Genomic DNA, 16,942 nt, shown 5'->3' with positions numbered 1-16,942 from the left:
ATTTACTACTTCATTCAAGCCTGATATATAACATTTTTTTTGCCTATTATTCAAGAATACTCTTGATGAACTTAGGTTCGGCTATGACCTGTAATAGAAGTCAACGGATTTATTATAGAGTTAAGTGTATTTCTTTTATCTGCACAGTTTTCAAACAAAACTGTTTTTATTCATCTGTTTAGTTACAAATTGAGATAATATTAATTATTACTTATCAATTGTCTTTATCTAATTCTTTAACACCTTAGACACTTATTATAAGTGAAAAAGAAAATAATAGAGATTATATGTAGCAATAAATCTAGCATTAAATCTTTTTCCCTTTTTTATAACAATAAATCTAGCATTAAATAATTTTTCCCTTTGTTTTTTATTGTTTTGCTGGAGGTCACAACACAAGTCACAACTTCAAACCCTATTGTAAAGAGTTTAAAAAACAAAAAATTCCTCCCCATAATATATTTAATAATAATGAGAAAGGTCCCCTCTTATGGTAAACTGTACAACACACTTTAGTCTTTATTCACGTGGGATCATTTATCAAATTTGGCAGAGATTCCAAACATTAAGTGATCCACACCAACTCATCGGAAGTAGAATTTGAGGATATAAATTTCCATGTTTAGCAAAGGACATGTTTTTAGGACCACAATGTGATTCGCAAATGTTTTCCTTTTTCGTGTAACATACACATAAAAAGGGGAATTACTGTATTTCCTTATTTTTTTTCTCTAATTTCTAAATCAACCGCATATTATTAAACTGTGAGTTTTTGTATAGCCTGTGTATTTTTAATTTAACTAAATTTTCAAGAGCTGTTATTTATTTTAACCTTTGATTTTTATTTTGTTAAAATGATATGCTTTGATTGCCTGTCTATTTCAGATAACCACGTTATTGTCTTCAGTTTTCTTCTATGACAATCAATTTATACTAATAATCAAAAAATAAAGTCTAAATATCATTATATTGAGGCTTGATTGAGTTTTCAGCTTTTTTAAAATCATCATATTTTTTTATCAAGTTTCCTTTTTAATTCATTTTTCTATTTTTTTTTCTTATTTGATTTCTCTAATTAATGTCATAATTTTGTTCATTTATCTTTTTTAAATGGGAGGATCAAATGAAAAACTTGTAATATTTAGAAAGATATATCAAATGTGGAACTCGTATTATTTAAAAGGAATAAAAATAAAATTTTATAATTAAACGAACTAAATGATAAACAAAAATTTGAAAGAAGTAATTTGAAAAAAAAATTATAAATCAGTATTTGTTTCACAAAATTTTGTTGGATTCTTGGGAATATGAAGATGAGAATATATTTTTCCATATTTGCTAGAAGATAATTAAAAAAGATTCTCATACATGTTTTATATTCAGAAAAATGAGATTGTCATGCTTATTTTGTTTTTGTATTAATTTGATTCTCATGGAAGGAGGGTGGAATGTGAATTCCTATGTGGTGTGAATCTAATTTATTGTGTAAAAATATTATTATATCCTTGATATTAATATTTACTCATTATCTCACTACTTCTCTACTTACCTATCAATTCTATTTAAAAAAAAAGGATTAGATGTCTCAAATTAAAAGATAAGAGACTAAAATCATAAATTATTTAAAATTAGATGAACAAATATCTCAATTAAAAAATAAGAAGATTAAAATCACAAATTTTAAAAAATAGAAGAACAAATTACATTTTAGCATTTAAAATATAATAATTTCTTTAATATAAAAAGGATATTTAGTAATATAACATATATTCCTAAGACAAAATAATGTGAAGCAAACATATATTTTAAAAATTCCAAAGAATATAAAGAAAGATTCATAATAGTTAATCAAACACATTTTTATTAAAATACCTACCAATATCATTCTCATCTAATATTCTTAGGAATAACATTCCAAAAAATCCAACTACTCTAAGAATCAAACACGAATCATTTAAAAATACTAAAATAACAAGTAAAATTTAGAATTTTTTAACGATAAAAAATTGATTAAACCTTAAATTAATAAGAATTAACCGAATAATAAAAAGAAAAATAAAATGCAACTTTGATAATTTATTTTTTCTAATCCACAATTTCGGTCATTTATTTTAAAATAAGATATTTAGTCTCTCAACTTTTAAAATCGATCATTTTAGTCCTTATATTTAATTTAATTTATTTCATTTTAGTTTTTATATGAATGAATCTACATTTCATTTGGTTTCAATATGTAAAAATAATTACTCCTTACATAAATGGCAATTCCACAAAATTTAACCCCATTATAAGTTTGAAAAGTGGTCAAGATTAATTATTTATAGTTTTTTCATCTAGGAATTAAAATATAATATGCTTTCAAACACTAAAATGAATAACAAGGTTGTATACTACAGTGATGGATTATTAATTTATACGCTGATAATTTAACCGGTTTGAAATATAACAAAGTCTGGCCACAAAAACTCTTTGAAATGAGATTGATGGTAAAAGGGAAAATGTAGAAGATAAAGTCAAGCGGCAGAACTATTCATCCATTCAGTTGTTTCGGTAACTTTTCTTTTGCTTCCCTCTTTTCTTTTCTTTTCTCTTTTTTTTCCCTTCATCTGCGTTTTTTATTTTAAATTTTCACCTTGAATCAGTGAGCTTTTGCTTTATAACCTAACTTTCTACGTAATTATTACTCAGCAATAATCCCCATATATCTTCTGGGAGTTTACTTTTGTCACTCCTAGTGTCCCCTTTTCTATTTGGGTGATTCTAACCCTTCTTTTGTGTTTTCTCATTGCTTTAATGTTGTCTTTGATCAAGATCTCTAGCTATAGCCCATTATATATATCTTTCTTATTACATCTACACTTTTTCAGATTTGGCATATGTTACAAAAGAAGAATGTACTCATTCTTTAGACTTGTTTAGTTGGTCTATATAAATCCAAAACTTTAGTTATTATTGCTTGTTGTCATGTCAAATGAGAACTTGCTCTAAACTTCAAGAACAAGGTCAAAGAAAAAGTAGTTTAACAATTATTTGATTTATCAAATTATTAGAATGGGATTCCCCTAAGTTTTCAATAATCAAGGAACGATATTCAAGATTCCAAAATTATTCCCTTTTATCCCAATAACCTTAACCTGTTTTGTTTTCAAATGATTTAATTTGCTCCACCCCCTCTTCTAGTTTTCTGCATACTTGACCTCATATAGCATCTCCTTTTTTTTGCAAACTAATTTGACACTTAAATACAATAATGCATGTTTGCTATGAATTTAATCAAGATACATTGTCCATGGGTAGGTTTTTGACTTTTTATCTAAATATAAATTCAAACGTAAGATAATTTTATAATAATTATGCACAAAATTATATTTAGACTAATTTCTAATGTAAAATCTTTCTATAGTTCAAATCAAATGATGTCAATTAGCATGAGTGATAAAAAAAATTAAAATATTTAATACAATTAGATATTCAAAAGTTAAATTCCAAATGATATTTAATTTGATGCATATATGGAAATATTTTTAATTATCAGAAGAGTGACATGTTGCTTATCTCAACACCACGACTCCGAAGTCCAGAAAATAAGTTATTTCACTCAATTGTCATGATGAAACCATCGTTTATTACTTTGCTTAATTCAACTAGCATTCTAAAAACATGATTTTCCTTCGAATGAAGTTAGATCACTCTTGTTTAAAGCACATTTCAATTATGTATTGTGCACGGGAGTGGAGATCAACATTCAACAACTACCTATAGCAAAAATATTTTATTAGACTTCATTGCTCCTTTCCGGTCCAAATCAGCAGTTAAAAATGAATTTAAAATTTAACTTATCAATAGCAAGGTCAAAATATTGAATTTCCTTTGCTTCTGTGGTACTTTTGGCTATTTGCCAACTGTTCCATAAGCCATCTCATCAGCAATAGTAAACTACTTATGAATGCTCTTTAATTAAGCAAGATAAAAATCATCCAAAAAAAAATTAAGCAAGATAAAATAATTTGCTTACAGAAATTTCAATGAGAGCTATATATTTGAGAGAAAAACTCAGATACCACTCACGTGGATGTTGGACCCATCCCATTCATGTGACATGCTCAAGTTTCACAGCATACACCATTTTAGGCTTTAACTAGTGGTTTTTAGGGCACATCTTTCTTTTCTCTTTTCTTTCTCCTTTAATTTAATAGTGCATGTCTTACTTTCTATTGGACATGTAATAACTAAGAAATTCATTCCTACCTAACAATTTAAACTTTTGAGAATATTAATCATCAATTCCTTTTGTGATTTAGTGAATAGGATTTGGTCCTCATTATATATCCTTTTTTAAAAATGAAATTTGAATTTTAGAACAAAATTAAAATGAGCCAATGCAAGGTATACGCGCGTATGCTTCAAACCTAACATAATATTTTGCCATATAAGAGAAGATATAAATTATGCATATGCATACTTGGAGTCTTGGAGAAGAATATGTGCATGTTCGGAAAGCCAATGAACAACCTCTAAAATTACGTGTTTGAAAAAAAAAGCAAACCTTTGTTACTTCCAACAACCCATGTTTAGCACCAACGAACGGTTTTCGAAACATATTATATATCTTTTAAATCTAAAAGTAATTTTAGAAGGGATTAGCAGTAATCCAAACATACTAATAGTAGGCACCTAATCAATCTATACATGTACATGTAGCTAATGAGTTCATTTGTTTATAATATTGAAAAAAATGATTTTGATTTATAATAGTCTAATAATTATTTTTTTATACATTTTAAAAAATATAAAGTAATTTATGTTTGTATACAATCATAAAATCATTTAAAAAAAACTATTCAAAATGGTTTTTGATTTTAATCAAATTTTATATTATTTTCAATTTCTAATTATTTTGAAAAATTAAAACAAATGCATGGAAAACTTTTAAAAGTGATATTTTTAAAAACATTATTAAAAAGGGTTGCAATCAAACAAGTGTTATATTTTTGAAAAAATATTGATTTTTGGCACTTTTCAATGACCGCAAAAAGAAGGGAATTGCTAGGGGCACCTAGCAATTTTGTAGAATTCCCAAAATATCCCTTAACGTTTCCACGGAAGAACCTCTGCCGTTAATGTTACAATTGTGGAAGAACTTTCTTCCGTGTCATCTCACGGAAGAACTTTCGCAGGAAGTCACAGAAGAAGGTTCTTCCGTAGTTATAAATTACAACTACGGAAAAACCTTCTTCCGTGAGTTCTTACGGAACAACTTCTTCCATGAGATCGCACGGAAAAAGGTTCTTCCACGGTTGTAGCATTAACTGCGGAAGAACCTTCTTCCGTGCCAGCGGAAGAACTTCATCCGCAGGAAGCCACGAAAGAACCTTCTCCCGTGAGTTAATTTATTTTTTTGGTTTTTAAATTTTTTGATTATTTTGTATTTGCCTATGTTATTTTGTATTTTGTATTTTACTATTAAAAAATTTAGTGCATATTTAATTCGGGTTATTATTACAAAATAAAAAATATTTATTTAATATATATTAAATTTTGTAATAGTAAAAAAATTTGCGAAAGTAAATATTTTTTATTTTTAAAAGAATATACGGATTAAATATTTTTTATTTAATCTATGCTACTATTACAAAATTTAATGTATACTTAATTTGGATTATTATTACAAAATTTAATGCATTAAATATTTTTTATTTAATTCGGATTACTATTATAAAATTTAATGCATTAAATATTTTTGTAATAGTAACCATAATTAAATATGCATTAAATATTTTTTATTTAATTCGAGTTACTATTGTAAAATTTAGTACATATTTAATTTGGGTTATTATTACAAAATAAAAAATATTTATTTAATATATATTAAATTTTGTAATAGTAAAAAATTTGTGATAGTAAATATTTTTTATTTTTAAAAAAATATACAGATTAGATATGTTTTATTTAATCTGAGTTACTATTACAAAACTTAATGCATTAAATATTTTTTATTTAATTTGGGTTACTATTATAAAATTTAATGCATGAAATATTTTTGTAATAGTAACCATAATTAAATATGCATTAAATATTTTTTATTTAATTCGGATTACTATTACAAAATTTAGTGCATATTTAATTCGAGTTATTATTACAAAATTAAAAATATTTATTTAATATATATTAAATTTATAATAGTAAAAAAATTGTGATAGTTAATATTTTTTATTTTTAAAAAATATACAAATTAGTTATTAGCACAACGCTATAACCAACTGGGATAATGAGCCAATTATGTTATAAAATAAATAATGTTACTATACATATCACTACAATTTCTAATGCATATTTAATGCACATGTAAATTTAAATAATAAATTTTATGATAATTAAATTTGATATAAATCATACGAATTATTTAATTTGTATATATTTTTTTTTAAATAAAAAATATTTACTATCACAAATTTTTTACTATTACAAAATTTAATATATATTAAATAAATATTTTTTATTTTATAACAGTAATCCGAATTAAATATGCATTAAATTTTGTAATAGTAACTTGAATTAAATAAAAAATATTTAATGCATATTTAATTCGGGTTACTATTACAAAAATATTTAATGCATTAAATTTTGTAATAGTAACCCGAATTAAATAAAATATATTTAATACATTAATTCGGGTTACGTTTACAAAAATATTTAATGCATTAAATTTTGTAATAGTAATCCAAATTAAATATACATTAAATTTTGTAATGATAACCCAAATTAAATAAAAAAATATTTAATTCGTATATTTTTTTAAAAATAAAAATTATTTACTATCACAAATTTTTTTACTATTACAAAATTTAATATATATTAAATAAATATTTTTTGTTTTGTAATAATAACCTGAATTAAATATGCATTAAATTTTGTAATAGTAAAATACAAAATACAAAATAATCCAAAAATTTAAAAACCAAAAAAGCAAATTAACTCACGGAAGAAGGTTCTTCCGCAGTTGAAAATAACAACAGCGAAAGAACCTTCTTTCGTGGGATCTCGCGGAAGAACCTTCTTCCGTGCCATTTGACAGAAGAAGTTCTTCCGCAGGAATTCCCGTAAGAAGGTTCTTCCACAATTCAAAATCGCATTTTTTAAACAAGGGTAGTTTTGTCTTATCACATAATTGCTGGGTGCACCTAGCAACTCCCCAAAAAGACCCCTTGCAAATTGAAACTGCCTTGATGTTGGGCCTTTGCTGCAGTGCGTCGTGGGCTGAATGCGTGGGTGTTTTAGATGATCATTGGGCACATGTTGGAGTGGTTTTTACTTTCGAAACTAGGCTTCGTAAAAAAAAATATTGTAGTTCTTATATAGGTATCAAAGGAAAAATTAATAGGTGGTCCTAGTCCTAGAACACCACTTTGATATAAAGTTTCAATCAATCTCTGTATGATACCTAACCTAACTAAGTATCATTAATTCTTTTCTTAAAAGTTAAAAAAATTAAATATATATTTTATAAAAATTGATTGAGAGTATAGAAAAAAGATAGTTTAAGACTACCTAGTAATTTTCTGTATGATTAACTCACTCTCTTGCATTGCTAACCCCTTAAAATAAATAAGGCAGGGTAGGTTGTTCATTTTTTATAAAAAAGAAGAAGAAGAAGAAGAAGAACTCACCTACCTACAACTACAAGTAATCTTCGATTACACAATAAAAGATTAAACCTCTATTGTATATTTAAAAAAATTCGAACTACTAGTCATTCTTACCACACCGTGTAAGTCACACTTTATAGTCTATGCACCAAACCCAAAGACCACCAAATTAAAACCATAAAATTACCACACTAGATAGTAAACAAGATTATAAATGCAGAACCTGATGTTTCAATAATTATTAAACACATGCACAAATGGTGAGCCTTATTCAACTGCCATGATTTAAACTTTACTAGATCCAAAATATTATTAGAGTAGAATGATTTGGCTTAAAAGATAGCTCAATTACATCCCTCCCAGTCAAGTAGACCATAAGATTGTGTGTCAAATCTAGTTTATTACATACTCAATTTTAATCTTACTTAGTAATATATTTATAATTTATCTGATCTATATATTTAATTTAGTCACTACGAAACCAATACTTGACAAGATATTGTCTAATTGTAATCACTGTTATTAGTGTTATATTTTATTAATATATAAGATAGATATTATATCACACATTGCTAATTTACAAGCAAGTAGACGCGAGCCCGTGAAAATCCTTTTACCAAAAATGTGAGGTTTGTAAATATAACTTACAAACGTTTCTTTACTCTTCTTTTTTTTTTTTTTTACACAACGTTTCTTCACTTATTTTTTGTGCTTATATCTTTTAATTTCTTGCAATTAAACGAGATAGTTATGTCGGTTCTATCAATATCCTTATTCCTTAATAAGATTTAATCGTAATGAAAATAAACATGGAGATGGTTTATAAAATTTAGTTTTACCAACCTAGTCTAAATAATAATTGTGAAAACAAAAAAATTTCCATTTTTATTACTTTTTCTATTATTATTTTTCTTTGAGAGCAACACATGTGGTAACAGTATTCTTACAGTATTTGAGTGGAAGAATACAAATTAAGACAATTGATCACTTTATCATTAGTATCATGAATTCATGATAGACAACTAGACAAGGACAACTCAAGGATAAGGCCCTCTAACGTCCTTACTTCAGGCCCAAGCGATATTGTTAATTATTAATATTCTCTCATATAATACCAAAAGATATATATTTTCTCATGCCGAAAAAATTAGAGGAAATCACTAATTAATTAATAGAATTTTTTTTTTGGCCTTTTGGGAGTAAAGATTTTCTTTCAAAAAATAAGCCCCAAATCTTATCATATTTTTTCTTAGTTAGTAATTTTATATTTTACTTATCCTATTAGTTTATTCTTCCTATTTTATTAATTTCAGTGAAAAAAATGCATATGTTTCACTTATTTTATATTGGTAAGCATTGGAATAGAAACCTTCCAAAATATTGACAACCATGTAAGTGAACAACTTTATGGTTTCCAAAAGTTGCACGCAATCAAAAAATGTGATAGGCATAAGATACCCTCCGAATATGGACTAATCATGTCTTTAACTCGTTCCGGCACAGTTTCTTCTGTGATTGACCAATTTAATATTTTTTCCTCTGTTTTCTTTGTACTTAGTTGAGAACTTTTGTCCAGTTGTACATTTAATCAGAAAATAACCCCTTTGATCAGCGTATATATAAGCTATATGTGACAGCCTAAATTTATTTTATGCACCAATATAATTAGCATAGGGTTCTAGTGCCTAAATGGCATCAGCAATGATTAAATTGTATAATAGGTTATTCTCCTTGTCTAATCTGAATGTGCCTTGTGCTAGTCAACATTTTCTTTGGTTGTATGCTTCCTGGTGAATTGTTTGGTTGAAGCAGACCCATTAGGCATTTGGTTTTGGTACTTATTTATAACAACGATTTCATAAAATATTTTATTATCTAATATACATGTTTTTTTTTCCCTCAGCACATGCTATAAAGTCATTGCAACTTTCTTGCTTCCTTGTACACTATCTTACATTCTTAAATCTTAATTGTTCAACTCTTACTTTGTCAACCTAACATTCATAAAATCAAACTCAACTCTGGATTGTATGAACCAATTGGTAAGAAATTGTTTTAGTTGAATATTTAAAGTTCACGACCTGAATATATAATTCCAATAGAAGGAATTTCATCACTCATAATAATCCTACATAATTTAATAAGATTGTTTCTTCTAAAAAATACAAATGATTTAGTATAAAATTTAAAATAAAAATAAAACTATAATATTGTACCTTGCTCCTGTAGATATGTACAGTGGCTAAATGTGTTCATTATTATTTTATTTTATTTTGCATTTGAGAACTTAGTTAAAGTATATTGTGTCTATAAGTGGGGGGCATGATCAGCAAGCAGCCAACTGACTACCTCCTTCCACCTCAGCCTTTCCTTGCTGTTTGATTATGAAGAAGGACTCTGACATCTGACTTATTTTGATTCTTGTTCCTAACTAAGAGGACAAGTGGAGATTTGACTGATCCACAAATATTCTAGAGTGATCCTTGGGCAATATAAGGCCCCCTTTATGAAGATGTAGTATGATCTGCACTAAATTCATCTTATGAGTCCATGTTAGGGGTGAGGGGTAGACAAATAGTCACAAACATATTTATAAAAAAAAAATAATAAGAAAGTTGTTGAAAAACATTCAACCATAAAATAAGGGAATCCAAGCACATATTTTAATCATCTGAATAGGTTTCCTTTCATCTTAATTTGACCAAATGTGGAGCATTGCACTCTATTTGGATTCCCCAATTTTTTTTTTTCGTTGCCTTGACTTTGTTCATGATATAATTAATTATCATTTACATTTCCCTATAATGGTGGCATTCTTACTAAGGGAGATGTCTCCAACATAGTTTTATTTTTCACTTCCAATATTTTAATAAGGTACAAGAGAATATGCAGTAACTACATCTTTTTTTATGACTATCCAAAAGTGGTGGTTACAATAAAAATAAACCATAATTTTTCCTGTTAAGGGTTCAAATCTTAGAGTCACCGTGGAAAGTGGATTAATTACATTCAAAGAAAGAAGGGAAGTTGAATCTCTAGTCTACCCTTAATTTAATTTTCCATCCCTTATAAAATATATTATAAGGAGAAGAAAAGTTCAGCCTTTGGATACATAACTGCAGGGTCAATTGCTAGAAATTTAACTGCAAGCAATTTAGGTCCCTATTTTAGAGAATGTTTTACATAATCACTGTTCTCAACCACAGAGCAAATTTCTTTCTGGAAAAAAAAAAAAAGCATAGATCTAATGTCAGCTTTATCAGTGAGATTTTCAATCAAAGACCAAAAAATGTCTCTCTGACTAATCTTTTGCATATTTTTCCATAGGGCCTACTTTAATGCTGGTATGGGAAAAATGTAAAAAGAGCACAAAGCAAACTTGGGGTTTATGTTTTTTTCATATACATTATTGATTGTAAATAACTACACGTGAAATTTACTTTCTTTAGTAGCAACTTTGGAAGGAACTCCGCTAAAGCTGGCCTGAGAAATATTTGTACGATGTACTTGTGATAATACTGTAATGAAATCAATAATTGGAAGGGTGAATTTTGGTGGACTTGCACCAAACTCTATTCATCACTTTGTATATACGTCATAAGTGATATGATATAATAAAAAAGAAAAGTGTATATTCTTTTTTATCTATAAAAACAAAATATAATATTAAGAGATTTATAATATTCATACATCCAATTCAACCAATTAAATCATTAATATATATATCATAGGTAAGAAAAGAAATTTAATAAGTGTTGATATATACACTTGTCTATATATTTTGACTCTCACGCTAAATATGTAATTGAAATTTCACTTTGCACTCTAAATATTCAGAGTAACCACACTCTAAATATTCATGCTCATGCATTAATATTGCACAGGTCAGAAAAAAAATACAGCTCAGACTGAACCAATCTATGCAAATTTATGTTTGGATATGGAATTGAAAAGCAAGTTCAGTTGCATTCCCTAGAGATGGCTGTTTCAGTAATGCCAAGGCCCTGTCAGGCTGTGATGTTGATCTTTAAATTGTAAAGAAAATCACAAGAAAACGGGAAAAAAGATTTAAAAAATTCAGCTTCTAGCTATACTGTCTATACATTTTTATTTGGTTTTTCAGTATTTCTCTTGGTGAGAGGAAGCAAATGTTGCCATCCATTGTATTTCTTATGCCATAATAAGTATAAGGTTTTAAAAAATAGTCTTAAGTCACGATTTCTGCTACCAAGCCAAGGATTTCAATGTCGAATAACCACCCGTTGCATTTATTTACAATTTCCTATAACATCAAAGATCACAACAAAACTGCAATCATATTCCATATATAAGACCATTATCTATCCGCAAGAACAAAGTTCGAACGACCTACACCCGAAAATGCATTTGATTTTGGATTTTCCGTATGGCACTTCCTAAACACAGAAAAGAGGGACCACTAAACTCTAGGGGGGGGGGAAATTGTAAGCGATCGAATCAATGATAGCTGAAATTTATTTAATAATGTGGTTCCACAATAATAAACTCTTTAAGTTTGTTCTAATTGGACGCTTGGAACAAGTGGTGCATTATTATTTTTGCGCACACTGTTTTTGAGTCACTATCTAATATAAAATAATCAAATAAACAAATGTGGGGTTTGATAAGATGGGGATACTACTACCAGTGAAAGTATATTAGCATACATAGAAAGTAATTTTGACAATGAATCGGGAGGATTCTTGCTTTAATGTTTATTTTGTTTTTATATGTTGAATTTACATTAGAATGTGCTCGTAACGAGTGACCCGCATCTTTTACAACAACGCCTTGGATCAATTTTTTCTCAAATGATACATAGTTTTCAGGCACTGTCTGCCCAATGGGTAAATAGACTTGCCAGAAGGCAATTTGAGGTTCCTAATAAGTCCAGTTTGGGTGGATTGGTCTTTGCTTTCTTGTGCCATTGCTACTGTTTCCTTCAAACTCCTTACAAAGATTTGAGGGATCTGAATCTGATGGTTCAATTCACCACTGTCCTTTCATGTGTTTAAAATCAGTCATGAGAAAAGAAATAAAAAAAAAAAGAGGGTACCCCTTGCTCAGAAGGGGACACTGGACTTTAAATGGCAAAGATATGCATACTATTAAATAGGTACAGACAATTGATAACGTGACATGACCTTATTGGCTTATCAAGTGGCATTTGGACAATAAAATAATAGGATTACAAATATCATGAAACCCAAAAAAATTCAACTTTACCTCGGTTAAAAATAAAGTTATAATATATAAATGAGAATTAATTCTTATCCTTTGAATTAATTTTTATATTGAGTTAAATTTAAATTTATATTCTAAGAATCTAAGATGATATTGAAATAAGTGTATTGAAAAAAATTCAAAATGCGTAATGGATAACGTTGGTGTGGTATTTTACCTGGAATTTTGGCCATTGATCAGTATTGACCTGAATATTTTATAAAAAAAACCATATATAATGGTGAGAAATTTGTATTTTTCCTATAATATATTTTATTGATTAGAACTTTAGAAGAGAACCTTTAATTTGATGTGTTAAAAAAGAGAGAGAAGAAAATATGATATGGACAAGAGGCCATTAAGCATGGCTAATCTTTTCGCACCCCAATGGGGATGAAGCATTATATCAATGATATGGGTATAATCCAGGGTCGTAATCCACTAAAGAACCAATATATTGGCACCGCACTTGCAATTTTGGTTGCTTGAGAAGCCAACCACTGCACATTTGTTTCAGGGTAGGTTACAAATTACAACCGTAGAGCTATAAAATGATAATGATTAGCCATTAATAATGTCAATGCTGATAAAAAAAAAAATTAGTACTGTAAATAAATTGAGTTTTTTTTTTAATAAAGGTGGTAGAATGGTAAGCACTCCCAAATCCCAATAATACCAGGCAAAGTGCTAAGCCGAGACTACCATTAGAAGATTGTTGTACAAGTCTAAACCCGCAAACGTACAATTTTATTCTGTCACAATTATTTTTTTTTAATTAGCCAATGTATGTTAGGATATCTTAATTAAGAAAACCCGTCCACCAAAGAAGGTTTAAGCGTATCAAAGAGAATTAAACCCACACGGATTCATAAATAGTATGATCTTACAATTGTTAAAAGTTAGCTTAAAGAAATAGAATTACAAGAAGCTGTTCCTAATTAACATATATGGGACATCTTAAAAGAACTCTTCTTGTTCAAGGCTGAGCAGCTAAAGTACATTTGCAAGTGATTTAATATCAAAACCAAATACTCTAATATCAAAATAGAAACAAATTATGCCTAACTAACTAAAAAAAGAAAAGAGGATGGCATAACTGCACAAGTTTTTATAAGAAATATTCTAACCTAAAGTAAATCTTTTTTTTAGACAGGATTGAAACAAACTCAAAAGCCACGAGGGAATACAAATTGGAAAAAGTCCCCTAGCAAAACTAAAAGGATAAAAACCCTGTTTGGGTAAGTTTTTTAAGCAAAAATCATTTAGTTTTTCAAAAAAATGATTTTAATTTCACAAATAATTATGATGAAGCTTATGGCAAAAATCAGCTCCATGGAGTTTATATTAATTAAGTCCCTGCAGCACATCATTATTGACAAGTTCTAGCTATAATTATGGCAGCATTAGGTATCCACTAATCTTTCCAAAAAAAGGACATTTCTTCTTTTTCCAATCCTCCAAGACAGAAGCTCGTGGGTGTATTTCTAAGTCTCACATATAATATACCCTCCAAAAATTCCAACCAACACATTGTACACTTGTGTTTTTGTGATTGGAAACCATTGGTCATTCATCAAATATTGTTGACCTTGATATATCAACGAGTGATTAGGCCTTGTTTTGTGGCAGGGGTGGTGATTACATGATATATAATATATCCGACATTACATGGTATTATATCGTTCAAGTTCTTTTGTCTCCCTTTGAAAATAATTGAGTATAAAATGTGTTTAACAGATAGGAATATTCAAATATGAATGAAATTAAAATGGACACGAGTATATTTATGTGTTTATTGATCGATGAATTAATATTTCATGGTTTATTATGGAAGTAAATGATGGGGGAAATATAAGGGCATGGTTGGATAAAAAAAAATAGTGCATCTAAATAAGTTGTTTTTTATTTCTTCTGAGAAACTACTTTCAAATTGTAGTAAAGAGTGTTCCAACCCGTAAGGATAGAGAAAAAAGTCTTGTATTTTCAGGTGATTTATGCTAAAGTTTGTTGATTAAGTGTTACTATTATATCTCACTATAGTTTCAATAGCATTTTAGGAGGAAAGTGGTTTACCATTCAATACGATGTTTCACATTATAAAGATCCAAAGGATATTACATGATATTAAAAATTCTAAGTGTCTCTTTTTAGTTTAGTATGAACATGAAAATTGTGAGGTTTAATTTGTATTATTTCCAAATTCAATCATTAATTGTTCTATGAAGTTTTTAATTTTTTTTTAGTAAAGACTCAAATTGAAGACAGTTTTTTTTTAATCTTCATAATTAGAACTTTCGGCTTCTTAGTAAAACCCCGAACAATCCCATAAGCTTGGGTTTATTAGGTTAGTTATACGATTAATTATCGGTTCGAAAATTAGTTAAATTTAAAACTCCTCACTCCTCGTCAAGGATATATTTTATGTCAATCAAACGTAAGTTGTTTTCCATAAAACATGTCTTGTTAATTAAGCTACATTTATTAAAAAAAATTATCATATATTAAGGTCATAAATATAATATATGTTGATTAATATTTGACATTATAATAAGAAAAAAACATTCTAATAAAGTAAAAAACTATCAACCCAAGGAGTTGATGGAGTGAGAAAAAATAGAATCTCACATATGATAGGTTATATAGTTAATTCTTGGAATGAGATAAACATAATTATATTTATAAATATTTTTAAGCCTCAAAACTTTCCTGTCTTAAACTGAAGTGACATTCTCTTCTCTTAAATTTTATCTACCAAAAAAACTATCAATCATTTAAAAATTTGTTAAAAAGTATCACTAATTAACTACGAATTAAAGAAAAGGTCAGCAACTATACTCTTTTATTTTCATTATTTTAAACTTTGGGATAAAAGCATCTAAAGCATTAAAATCTAAATTAGAATATAAATATACCGTTATAAAGTCTCAACGATTTGTTTATAATTATTTTATTATAGTTTTAAAATAAACTTGTGTCTCACACGGATTGACATCTAAATTAGAGAACGATTCTATTTTAAAAATATGAGAACTTTAAAATATAAAAATTAATTATAAATTTAAATCATATAATTATATAAAACTATTAAAATACTACAAAGTGTGTATGTGAAAGGATATAGAATTATTTTAACTTAATAGGTTCTCTCAAATTTAAGTCTCAAATATAAAATTATATTAAATACTTGAAGAAATAATGTTAACGCTTAAGCATGATTGTTTCTTATAAAATATATATGTACATAATTATAAAATATTTGTATAGATTTATCTTTTAATGTCATCTATATTTATTTTCCCTATTTTCATAATAAATAAGTCCTATCACCTAAATAATAATAATATATATAAATACACACATCACTCGGTTACATGATTTGGCCCCTAATATCAGTTATTGAAATGTTAGCAGAGCAGCTTTTAGAATTAGCACCATTAAATACCAACACAAAGAGTGCGTGTGTGTACGTGGGTGCCATCTTCATTCACAGCCATTGGTGCTTACAACTCAACTATAGTACTCTCACAAATGGGATAATTTTCCTCCATTCCTTCTCATTCACTGTTGCTTCCTGTTAAATTAATATGCTTAATTAAGTGGGATGACAAGGACGTTGACCACCAACAATGAGAGTGAGAGAGAGAGAGAGAGAGAGAGAGAGAGAGAGGCTTCTTTGATCTTTTTATCATGTGATGTGAATTGAATTGGGTTGCACTTAGGTCTCAAAACAAACTTATAACATTTTACATTTGTCCTAATAAACCGAGAACATTTATTTCAATTCATTATGCATACATAGACACACAGGGTGGCGTAAAAATATTATAAAGTAGGATATAAAATGAATTGGAGTAATTAAATAATTGAAAAAGAAACCATTCGCGTTTTAATTGTCACCGCAGCAGCTAGAAGTGGTGACCAGAGGTAGGTTCGTGACATATAGGAGTAATAGAACAGCTACTTACAGTTGGTAGAGAGAGCCTTTATTTTTGTCCCCTTCACACACACATAATTTTTTAATTTGAGCTATTATTGAAGAAGATAAAAAAAATCAT

The sequence above is a fragment of the Glycine max genome, chromosome 9 (assembly GCF_000004515.6).
Source record: "Glycine max cultivar Williams 82 chromosome 9, Glycine_max_v4.0, whole genome shotgun sequence".
NCBI classification, from domain to species: Eukaryota; Viridiplantae; Streptophyta; class Magnoliopsida; order Fabales; family Fabaceae; genus Glycine; species Glycine max.
The sequence above is the reverse complement of the archived record's forward strand: the minus strand, read 5'-3'. Positions refer to the sequence as shown.